Raw genomic sequence first — 12,142 nt, 5'->3', positions numbered from 1 at the left:
GCAGGTGGATTTGATGAACTCCACACGAGAGAGAAGTCATCGTGGTTGACACGAAAGGCCTGACAACCCAGAGTCTATCCCCAGATCTGCCCTGGCTTCCTAAATAGCTTTAGACAACTTGGTATGTGTGTGACTCAGTTTCTTCACTTGTGAAATGCAGAGGAGGCTTACTGACACTGCCTTACCACATCCCTGCAGACATTGCTAATCACTCACAGCCCCTGTCAGCCCAAACCAATCGATCAAAGATGGTCCTGAGCAAAGACCTGAGATGGTTTCCAGGTTTTCTTCTAGGAGTGACAGTCTTATGAGTCAGAATCCAACATATTTCGATTCACTTTGAAGTTCTGGGGAGGAAATAGAAGGAACTGGTTGTACAGGTGGGGTATTCATTCCTTCTCTCACTTCAGCAGGTGACTTTGGAAGAGAAAGGAGGAGAGAGGAAGTCTGCAGAGGGAATGTCTGGGCACGGGGATGGTGTCAGCATAAAGAGCTGTGTCTCGTGGACTACTGCTCAGGTCTGCCCCCGAACAGTGGGGTCCTGGCAGGAAGCAGGATAAACCTGAGAACAAAATGCCGCAGGAGGCTGGGCAGGCTGAGCAGGAAGGGTTGAAATGAAAAGTGCAGAGGGAGAAAGAAAGCAAGCCCAAATAAATCTATAAAACCAGCAAAGATGCTGCACAATGAAGGACTATCAGCTAGGGCCCTGGACAGCAAGAGGAAGGACTCCTTCTGACTCAAGCCAGAGCTGTGTGTCAGAAACCAGGAGGCGGAGGTGCTCATACAGTCATCAGGAGGCACAGCAGCAGGCCTGCCCGGCACGGGACTCTGGGCTGTTGGTGCCTGTGGCCGATGAGAGGGCTGCCTGGCTGCTTTCAGGCTGGGACTCAGCTAAGCTGGGGACTGCTCTGGGCAGGGGAGGGGTTGTGAATTCTCAGCCACTAAAAATGGTACCCAGCGTCGAATGTGACAAAAGTATCACCCCACAACCACAGTGAGAGGCCAGACCTATACTAGGATAGGGCACATGTCCATCTCAGAGAAAGAAAAGCAAACATCAAGTCCACCAGGCCCGCTGGGCAGAAGGGAGGGGTGATGCCAAGGTCAGTCACCAGGTGTGGAAAGCCCATCTGGGAGGCATGGTGGGGTCACAGGGTAAAGACACAGACTGTTAGCTATCAGCTGTCAGGACCATGCCTAGTGGAGCACAGGAAGGGGTCTAGCAGATGTCAGACAAGAGTCAAGGCCAAGAACATCTGGACCTGCAGGCAGGCTCAGAGTTGTCCATCTCCACGCTGGTGGCATCTGTCTTGCTGGAAAGGACTGCATTTCAGGGTCCAGGTGCCCTTTGTGGCAGAGTGGAGAAGGAGCCCAGGAGTGTCAGTGACATCACTCACTGTCAGCAAAGCTCACGAGCTCTCCTCTTGGGGAAAGCAAATCTCCCAAATTTGGAGTGGGGCTCTGTCTTGTCCGGGCCTGGCACCAGTTCCCAGGCATGCTCTGTGCTTCTGTGGGCTAGGGGCTGAGGGGTCACGTCAGGTGCTGCCACCACCGTTTTCCATGTGAAGAAGCCATGAAGTCTCCAGGTGGAGACCGAGTCCTGGTGGCATTAATAGAGCTCCGAAGCTGGCTGTGCCTGGAAGTTTGGCCTCTGGGCTGCGCTTGGTGGCCAGCCCCTGGGGAAAATTCTCTGAGTCAATCAATTCTCTTCTTGTGTTTAAGCCAGTTTGAGTTGGGTTTCTGTAACATGTAACCACAAGGGGTTCCAATAATAGGTAGATAATAATACTAGTATGAACCTCAGCTATGCACTATTTCCTCAATAACAACTCCAAGAGGTAAACACTGTTACAATGCCCAGTCACAAGAAGAAACTGAGGCACAGAAAGGCTGGGCACAATCTCTTGGTGTTAACCTGAAGGACTGGGGCTCAAGTGAGAAAAGTGATGGCGGGAACCCCAAATTTGGCTTATATAATAGTGACTAAGCCCAAAGAGGGACAAAAAGAGGAAGTAGCTAGAAAAAAACCAATGTGGCCACAAAAGGGAGTCACTGGTGATCTCAGGTCTTTAGAAGGGTCTGCCCAACAATAATCATGACACATTGACAACACAAAATATTACAGATGGTAGAAGACTATTTCCTAATGCAACTGTTGTAGATATTACGATCTCAATATTGTAAAGGAAAACACACACATACTTTTTTATATACAGAAAAAGAAGGCTAAAGTTTTGTTGTTGTTTTTTTCTAGTGGTTCTCTCTGGGTGATGAACTTCCAGGTGACTTTTAATAGTAAAACAAAAGCTATAAGGACCCTCCAAAAATGTGAAAACTGGTATGGAGATTCAACAAAGTCGAACAGAGCAAAATGCCCTGCATTGTGTCCTGAGAGTGTCAATTGACACATGGAATTGCTGGAAACGTCCAATGACATGAAACAGTTGGAGAAGATGGTTATGTGTGTCCTGGAAGAGATATGGTTGTGTGGGGGCTGTGACATCTGTCTGCACATATTTGCTGGCTGTCACAGCAGGGCGTGTCCTGCCTCTGGAGCAGGGCGTGTTTTTTGCCTCTGGAGCAGCAGTCACCTGCCTCACAGTGATGGCCCCTTTTAGGGAAGAAGATTAGGACTGTGAGTCCTAAAGAGCGTGGGGCCCCTCACAGCTGCTCGTGGGCATCTGGGCCCAGGAGATGGGCATACACCCCCTCTTCTGGTGGTTCCATGGAGAGGTCTCGGACTTCATAACTTCTTTCTTTTTTTCTCTTTAAGATGGAAACTGTACAATGATTAATTCTGGGACAAAGCCAGTGTAACCATCAACAGACTTGGGGTTTGCAAGGAGGGTTCACATGGTCTTCAGGGATATTCTACCTTTCACACAAAATGAGCACTGGGTTTACTTCCGAACCCTTGCACCCTGCAGCTTTGTGACACCCTGGAATAGGGACAACATTTGTCCGGGGGTCTCTTCATCGGAGCTCAGTAAAATTTAAATAATTTCTCAGTGGACTACCTCTGTAACAGCTGGGTTCAGGAGAAAGTGACCTGGTGACACAGAGCACATCTGACCCAGGAGTGGAGGGTGGGTTTCCAGTGGGAGCTGATTCACCGTCAACAGGGGGTATTGGACAGGAGGGCACACATGGATGTCTGTCACTTGGGCTGCTGAAGGGAGAGGCTGCGAGCTGAGCTGCTTACCAGTCACCTCACAGCCACTTCTAGGGCAGGGTTCCCTGAGGAGCACTGAAGGAGGCAGAACAGAAGTGTGGGGTGACTGAGACCCAGCCCTACTGAAATCATTGGGTCGGCCAGCCTGGGACTGTTTGGGTGTTGACCAGTAAATGTCTCTCTCAGCCACTCTTAGTTAGCTGCTTCCCCAAATGTTGGGACTCTTTATTCAGCATCAAGGATTTGTTCAGCAGCATGACCGTTCACCTTCACACCTGCACAGGAAGGGGCGGGGCGATGGCAGAAGGTTGAAGATGGAATGGAAGTTAGCAGACAGGAAGGCTAGGTTTCTATAGCAAGGGGCATTTCCTCTGTATTTAAACTAGAGATAAAAAGGAAGGCCTTTGGGACATCTCCTGGTCTGAGCTTCTAACCAGTGCCTTATGCGCTGCTCATTTTTCTTAAAAAGAACTTCTGCTCCTTAGACTGGAGACCCCAGACAAGCCCCGTGCCCGCCAGGCTGGGGAGAGCATTCAGGTGGCACTTCACATTAATGGGGAGAGAGGATCCTTCAGGAAACAGTGCTGCAGGCGGAGCAGCCATCTGAAAGCACAAGGTGACTCCATACTTTAATTTATATCCTAACAAAATCTTCATAGATCAAATATTTAAGTGTAAAAAGTAAAGCCATAACAGTACTAACAGAAGATAACCATCACCTTTCACTGCAGAGGGAGGAATGAATGCCTTTATTAGCATAAGTACAGAAGACAAAACCAAAAGGGAAAACAGTTGTTGAAAATGACCGCCTAACAATCAAGTCTTCTCTGTACGGCCAAACCTGCCATAAACAAACTCAAAATGCAAAGTCGAACTGAGCAACACTTTTAATTAATGTCACAGCCAAAGTGCAAATATCCCTAAGACATACAGATTCCTAGAAATCAATATGAGAATGATAATCAGATAGGAACTTGGGAAGGATGAACCGAGGAGACGTCGGACCCAGCGCACAAATGGCACTTAGGCACTTGGAGGATGGCTCAGCACATTCCTGACAAGAAAGAGGCGGTTCATGTTTACACCAGCAGCCACTTTTCATTTTCTGGCCAGTCCCCTTGTGGTCGCCTGCCATGTCCACAGAGATTTGAACGGGCACTCTTATTCATGCCAGGTGTTTGCAGAGTAGTACAGTTTGGCGACATCTATCAAAACAGCAGACACACCATCCCTTCATCTGGGGACTCTGCCTTTGAGAATTCGCCACACAGGTGTGAGCGGTGGAACTTAGAGGAATGTTTAGGCAGTGTCACTTGTATTTTCCAAAGACGGGATGCCGCGCAAAAGTCTAAGGTTTTGCAGCTGGTTAAATTAACTGCAGTGCAGCCCGCTGCTCGTTATGTGACAGAGGGTAGTCCTCTTGGCACTCAAGGGCCACCCGAATGCCTGCTGGAGGCTGTCCTGGCCCCCCTGGAAAAGCCTGGTCTCCGCTAGGCCCCCCGGAGGCCCCACAGAGGCTGGCTGTCAGCTGGGCTACCGCAGAGAGCTGGCCTGGCCTGTGGAAAGGAAAGGAGCACAGACTGGCCACTCTTGCAAACACCTGCAGGGACTGTGTTTAGGTGAGCCGACGAAGTGCTGCATGAGAGGCCTGGAGTGGCCCCTCAGTGGATGAGCCTAGCTCGGTGTGTGCAAGGCTGAGTGTGTTTGCTGTGTAAGTATACATGTGTGCTATGGTTGTGCATGTGTGAGTGTGCATGCTCTGTGAGTGTGCATGTGTGCTGTGATTGTGCATGGCTGAGTGTGTTTGCTGTGTGAGTGTGCACATGCTCTGGTTTGCTGCTGTGAGTGTGCATGTGTATGCACCATGTACACACGGACGCCAGATGTGGGCACCCCACAGCTGCATACATCTTCTCCATGGTCTGACAAGAATCCTCTTCCTAACTTGTCTGCTTGTTGGACTTTTTATACCAGGAAAGACCTGGAGGAACTGGCCCCTGCCCTTGGAGATCAAAGCAGCTGGTGCCCCGAGTGGCAAACAGAGCTGACTCCTTGAGCAGACGCTGACCTGACCGTGGACAGATACAGAGCTGCTTCCTGCGCCTTTGATGTCGGCCCCTGAGGGGCCCACCTGGGCATTCACTCTGTGCCCACTTCCTGACTGAGGAAGGGTTCTGGACTCACACTGAGCAGGAAGCATAGCTGCGGCTTTTCTGGTTAAGGGCAAGACAGGCGGGCTTTCTGAAGGAAACAAGGAGCGGGAGAGAGAAGGAGGCAGGGAGGGAGGGAGGACCATTAAAGTATTTATCTGAGGGGAAGAGAGTTTGGAAGCAGAAGCCAGAGCTTGTTAAATGAGACATGGATGGCACACATGAAGGACTTTTCCTGAAAAGCCAAAATATTGCCACAGTCATAGCAGCAGGTACTGAACCCCCAACCTATGCTGATGGTAGGAACAGCATTGGGAAAGGGTCAGTGGGCCCACAACTGGCAACGCATATGAAGGCGGGTGTGTGTGTGTGTGTGTGTGTGTGTGTGTGTGAAGGGAAATTGGAAGAAGCCCCGAGTTGTGTGAGAAAAGTAAAAGTGCTAAACACAGGCACAAGCAATTATTTTCTCTTGGAGACTAAAATTCATGGGCAGGTAGCTAACAGCTGCGTTAGGATAAGAAATGTAATCTGTTTAGGATAAGTTTGCAAAACCCACCTCGTTGGTGCACTGAGTGTGCGGTGCACTGACCGCCGTGCCCATGGCCTAGTGTCCACGGCCAGCTCCTCGCAGCTAACAGGCTGGAGCTGGTAAAGCCCGTCCTGCCCCTTTTTCCATGCCCCACTCCTGTCTGGGTGGGTACACACATTCTGAGAGCCAGCAGAGTCTGGAGGCTGCTGCTCCCTCCTGGGCTGGAGCTACTGCTGCCACCAAAGCAGACTTGGAGTGACCTTTCCAGGTAGGACAGCCCGAGAGATCGCTCCATCCTCCTCTGAGGAAGACCAGGTCCTGGGCTCTGCTAGGTCTCCCCTCTCCAGACAGACTGGGCAGCCTGCCCTGACCACATGTTGTGCCAGCACTCGTGTCAAGCTTCTGGGTTGGCAGTGCCTACCTGCCACCTTTCGAGCAATGGCAGATGACGACGGGCTAGCCCGCACAGGGCAGTCAGTAAGCTGGCACTGTCTGAGTACCTCACATGCATACCTCACTGCGGCCGCCCGCAACCTTCCAGGTGGCACCACTACGACCCCGCTGCACAGACATGGACAGGAAGCTGGAGTGCTTAAGCAACTTGCCCCAACTCCTGCCTGGGGAAGGAGTTTGTGGGGAGTCTCAGTTTGTGGGGACTCTCAGTTTGAACCAGACCTCAGTTCTGGAATCCCAGGTCCTTCTCCTCAGCTCTGCCAGCTAACCCCTTCCATGGGGACACCTGGGGAGGCTTCTGTCACCCCACCCCTCTCCTGGAAACATCCTCTAGTTTTTGTTCTAGACCTCTCCTTCTGACCTCTGTGAACTCAGATCCCCAAAGGGCACCATTCCCTCTATTTAGAATGAAGTAAACAAGCCCTGACAGCTGAAAGCAAGGGTGTCAGGGCCAGACACCCCCCCCTGGAATCCTGCTTCAGCCTCTGGCCCTGGGCAGTGTGCCCTTCCCACTCCCAGGGCAGTGAATGAGATAAAACACAAACAGCCCCCAGTATGCCCATGTGAACCGCTCTGCTGATGGTGTGTGGGGACAAATGTGATAAGGTGAAGAGGATGTGTGCTAGGCATCCCACCACTAAGCTTCACTCTTTCCCCCAGGGGGCTGTCTGAGAAGGCCAAGCAGGGAGCGGATGATTCCATCTGTGCCCACCTGCCTGTTTTAACAGGCTCCTGGATGGCGTCAGAGGAGACCCACATGGGGACCTGGACTTCCACCGCCCCCACCCCACAGTAATGGGGCTCCCTCCCATTCCCCACTGGGTGGCCTGGGGCAATAGCAGTGAGGCACTCTGACCCCCACCCAGCAGGAAGACAAAGACTCCTTCTTACTTCTTACCTCTGTGTCAAAAGAGAGGGGACCTGGGCTTCCACCCCCCATCCCTCACCCCTAAGTACCCTCTGGAGCAGTGTCAGAAAAGGTCATCCACAGTCTCATAATGTAATACCCAAAATGTCCAGGTTTCAACAGAAAATCCCTCATTATACCAACAACCAGGCTGATCTCAAACTGAGTGAACACAGCCATCTAATAAATGCTAACACCAAGAAGTCAGATGTTAGAATTATCTGACAAATATGTTCAAGCAGCCAGCCTACATATGCTTCAAAGAGCAATGTGAAATACTCTTGAAACAAATGGAAGAAATAGGAAGTTCTAGGCGAGAAAAAAAACATATAAAGAGGAACCACATGGAAATTTTAGAACTGAAAAATACAGTACCCCAAACAGAACTACCGACCTCTGTGGTGGCACTGAGAGCAGACTAGAGGGGACACGGTGACCGGGAAGATAGGACAATATTAAATATACAGGACCGACTGCACAGTGTGCTGAAGAGCTTCTCCAGTGCAATATGGTGAGAAATAGAAATAGAAGAGACCCTGGCTTGGAAATGGAGAGGTAAAGCTGTCCTTATTTGCAGATGACATGAGAGACTATGTAGAAAATCCTGCAGAACCAAAAGCTACTAGAGCTTAAAAAACAAAAAACAAAAAAGTGACTTCAGGAAATAAGGTTAATGTATAAAAATCAACTGTTTTTCTGCCTACTTGTGATGAACAGTTGAAAACTGAAAATTTAAAAGTACTGTTTATGGTAGTATCAAAAAGTATAAAATATTCAGAGTGAAACTGACAAAAGATGGACAAGATCTAGCCATTGAAAACTACAAACTGCACAGAGAAATTAAAGAGAGTCTGAATAGATACTGTGCTTATGGGTAAATTCTCACCGTGCAATTCTGGTCAACAGCTTAGCAGGGGTTTTTGTAGAAATTGACAAACCGATCCTAAAACTCCTAGGGAAATGCAAAGGACTTGGCATAAAACAACTTAGCAAAAGAAGAACAAAGTTGAAGAACTACTGTAAGATTGGTTGCTTTCCAGACTCATCATGAAATTACAAGACCAGGATAGTGAAGACAAGCACAGATGTCAATGGCACTTCAGCAACAGACCCACGTGTGCACAGACAGCTGAACTTTAACAAAGGTGCAGAGAGATGCAGTGGAGAAATGATGGTCTTTTCAGCAAATGTTGAGCGACTGCTGGGGAGTTAATTCAGGGGCAAAAAGAGTGAACTTCAATCGATACCTCATCCCATACACGAAAATTAAATCAAACTGGATCATCAGAGGCTGAAATAGCCACTGCTTCTAGAAGAAACCAGAAGAAACCTTTGTGACCTTGGGCTAAGCAAAGATTTCTTAGACACAACACCAAAAGCGTGACTTGTAAAAGGAAATAAGTGATATAATGGGGCTCTTCAACATAAAAAAAGAAAGCAATTGTTAAGAAAATGAAAAGACAAGCTGTAAACTGGGAGAAAACACTTGCAAATCATCCTTATTAAATCCTATCCACACTATATAAAGAACTCCCAAAACTTAGTAATAAGAAATCAAACAACCCCGTTAAAAATGGGCAAAATATTTAAATAGGTATGTAACCAAAAATGATACATGCATGACAAGTGTACGCAAAGGTGGTAGTCATCGTTTGTCATTCCAGAGATGCAAGTTAAGACCACAGTGAATTACCACTGTGCACCTATTTGCAAGCGGACAGTAGCAGTCCTGGCCATAATAAGCCCTGGTGAGGAAGCGGATCACCTGAGATCAAAGAGCCATCACTTAACCAAGTCTTTTCAAACCCCATTCAAGGAATCACTGAATTTCTTCTCTGCCCAATAGTCTCTTCTCAGCCATTGGACAGCCAGCTTCCCGGTGTCACACAGACCACCTTTTCCTGTAAGCAATCTGGGCCTGTCTGGCTTAGAAACCATCTTTCTGGTGCTGAGGCATTAGGAACGTAGGGCCCGTTCAAGAAGACTGCCCAGCTCTTTCAGGTTTGCTTGTGCGTTGGTTTGAGGTGTCTTAAAAGGCGCCATCGTGTCCAATTAAACGAAAGAGAGAATGACAGAATGCACCCCGGCTTTCAGCAAGAACCTCTGGACAGATTTTTGAGGGCCTTCTGCGCCCGAGCGCGTTTCTGCCCGTCTGTGTCTGTGCCTGAGTCACGGGAGGGCTGCCAGGAAGGAGCTGCTCTAAGCTGGTAACGCCCAGACTCCTGCGCCCGCCGGAACCCCGCGGGAGTTCTGTCTCTGGAAGTTCTCCCCGCGGGGCCTCGGAAGAGAGGACTCCATCCAGGGGGAGGTCCTTCCCCCAAAGCATCTTCAGAGTCCCGCCCAGGGGAGTCGCTAGCACAGGTCCGGCTGTGAGACCCCAGCGCCCAGGTGGGGCGCGCAGGTGGGCGCACCTCGCGGTGACTATGGATCTGCGCGCCTGAACCAGGGAAACTGACGCACTCAGGCTGCCATCTCCTCTCTGCTGCTTTTTGCTTTTCCTAAAATAATCCCGAGGAGTTTCAGCTCCTCTGAAATGACCGGCGAAAGCTCTCTGGAGCTAAAATCAAGCAAAGAGGAAAAGACGTGCCCCACCCCCACCCCCTTTTTTTGAACCCAGAGTTGGTGCGTATATGGAGCACTCAGTCTGGAAGCCCTTGGGCGGGCCTGAGTGTGCAAAGCCCGGTATTTCTGGAGTCTTCCGGCTGGGATTCCTGCAGGTGGACCCGCCGCTCCGGAGGTCTCGGAGCGCACGTGGCTCCACGGGACGTGATGCCATCACAATCCAAACGGCGCTGTACGGATGCCGCCGCCGAGCTGCGCCCCGAGGAGCTGGCGGGGAGGGAGGGGGGAGTTTACCAACGATTTTCAAATGGAGCACTCCACTAGTAAAGATAAAACATTTTTACAGTGACAGGGTATCTCCCCCCCCCCCCCGGCAGTGATCCATGATTCAGTTATTAATTATAAAATACCCCATGAAGTACACGGATTGCCTTGGACTATCTCTCTAGGTATTTGCTGATCCTGGACGCAGGCGCTCTCTGTACCCCTCCTTCAGTCTGGGATCCCAGCTGCTTTGGGCTTTGTCCCCTGTTGTGTGCACTGAGCCCAGCACAGACTCACACAGAGGCCCTCATACACATCCACTGGGACCCCCAGCTCTGCATCTGTAATGTGGGGCAATGATGCTCGCCTTACCTGCCTGACAGTTTCCTGGTAAGGATCCAGTTCCTAAAGGATGGGAACGTTGCTGGAGACAGCAGACTTCAGCCAAGTCCTTTCCCTCCTGCCTCACCTTGCCCCACTGTGAAATAAAGGACAGGGCTGACATTAGCAGTAATATTTGTTATTTTACCTAAAAAAAAAAGCTGGACTCATCATTACAAAATACTAATTCTGAAATGTGGGTACTTAGGATTTTGTTATATTATTCTCTGTATCTTTCAGGCTCCTCCTGTTCCCATAAATGAAGAGGAAATTAAAGAAAAGAAAAAAGACTCATGAAATCTGGTCTCCTCCAGCTGGACTTCCTCTGGTTCTGTGTACAGGAAAATGCTCAGTGCACCCGAGTCCTACAGGAAGGAGGGCCATTACTGCCATTTGTCTTGGTTTTGTCCTTGCATCGCTCTGTCCCAACCCATCCCAGCTGTCCAGGGCAGCTGCAAGCTCACCAGGCGTCCGACTTGTTGGAAGCATAGGGTTTTCTAGCTGGAGGCAGGTGAGTCCAGGCTGATGCCATTTATACTGGTCGATTCCATTTCATCCATCCCACCCCCCAACAATTCTCACCTGTACTAAACAGAAACATACACCTGTATGAAGAGACACCCTTACCTATAGTCATTAGAAGTTTGCTTTGTGTAATAAAATCCCAAACTTTCTTGGGCTTAATGAAACCACGGTGCTGGAGAAAGCTGACATTGACATCCCCAGTCCTCTAACTTAAAAACAGCCAAACTAAATTAAGTAACAACAACAAAAACTTGTTCCCCACACAGTGTGCTGTGCTCTTTGCACCACTTTTCAGCCTGAAACAATTGCATGCTTGAGTTACAACTTATGAAAATAGGCACACAAGGGGGAAAATGTGAACAGGCCCTCCGCTGTGTTATTAGTCATTGCTACAGCTGAATGCGCTCCAGCACAAAGCTGTTATTCTGCCCGAGCATCTTGCTTTTGAACAGAGTGTAACTCACTGACGGGTTATGCCTCAGGTACCTTTCTGTGATCATTACGTTGCCATTCTCTGTAATTTGTCCTGTTTTTCATTAGAAGTATGTATCAGGTGAGCAGGCGCTCAAGCGTGCATACACACACACACACACACACACACACACACACACACATCTTTTAAGTCCCTTTTTGTTTGTGGCTGAAAAGAAGGGCCATGAGCTATCAGTCATTTTTGGGAAAGCCCACTGTGTTGCTAAAGGTAATAATTGGAAATCAGAGTGGTGGCTGGATGTGGGTGTAGATTCTGAAAACCAGTGAACTGGGGCGGCAAACTGAGTGAATGAACCGAGTGGAGGGTCCGACCTGGCTCACCCTGATCTCCTGTGTGGGTCAGGCAGCACTGGACTGAAATATTCTGGGTGGAGGCACCTGGCTCATGTGTTGGGTGCTCTCAAGTTCCCTGGGTGAGGACAGGTTTCCAGTAACAGCCCCTGTGGAGGTTTCTGGTTTGGCCTCAGAGGTGCGGCCACTAGTGAGTTTAGTGAATAAAGGAGCCAAGACACAAATCAAGGCCTTGCAGTGTTAACTTCTGAAAGAAAATACAACAAAAATAGCGGGCAGGGAAAGAATCAGGAGAAAGAAGCAGGGTGGGGATATGAAAAGCTGAGAGAAGATGCTGGTCTTCACAAGCAAGGAGGAATCACGTGGATGAACCGTGGGGCCAGCAGGAAGCAGGCGCCCCAGAGCAGGAACCTTGC

At 49.5% G+C, this 12,142-nt stretch overlaps 1 long non-coding RNA gene across 1 annotated transcript; it reads right to left on the bottom strand.

The window, feature by feature from the left end:
- Nucleotides 1-3,904: 3,904 nt before the first annotated feature.
- On the bottom strand, nucleotides 3,905-11,389 carry LOC141571597 (uncharacterized). The gene is made up of 3 exons (XR_012496461.1): nucleotides 11,046-11,389; nucleotides 10,410-10,515; nucleotides 3,905-10,040 (listed from the first exon to the last, which is right to left on the bottom strand). It is a non-coding gene; the product is annotated as an uncharacterized LOC141571597 (long non-coding RNA).
- Nucleotides 11,390-12,142: the final 753 nt, after the last annotated feature.

The sequence above is a fragment of the Rhinolophus sinicus genome, linkage group LG05 (assembly GCF_036562045.2).
Source record: "Rhinolophus sinicus isolate RSC01 linkage group LG05, ASM3656204v1, whole genome shotgun sequence".
Taxonomy (NCBI): Eukaryota; Metazoa; Chordata; class Mammalia; order Chiroptera; family Rhinolophidae; genus Rhinolophus; species Rhinolophus sinicus.
The sequence above is the reverse complement of the archived record's forward strand: the minus strand, read 5'-3'. Positions and strand labels throughout refer to the sequence as shown.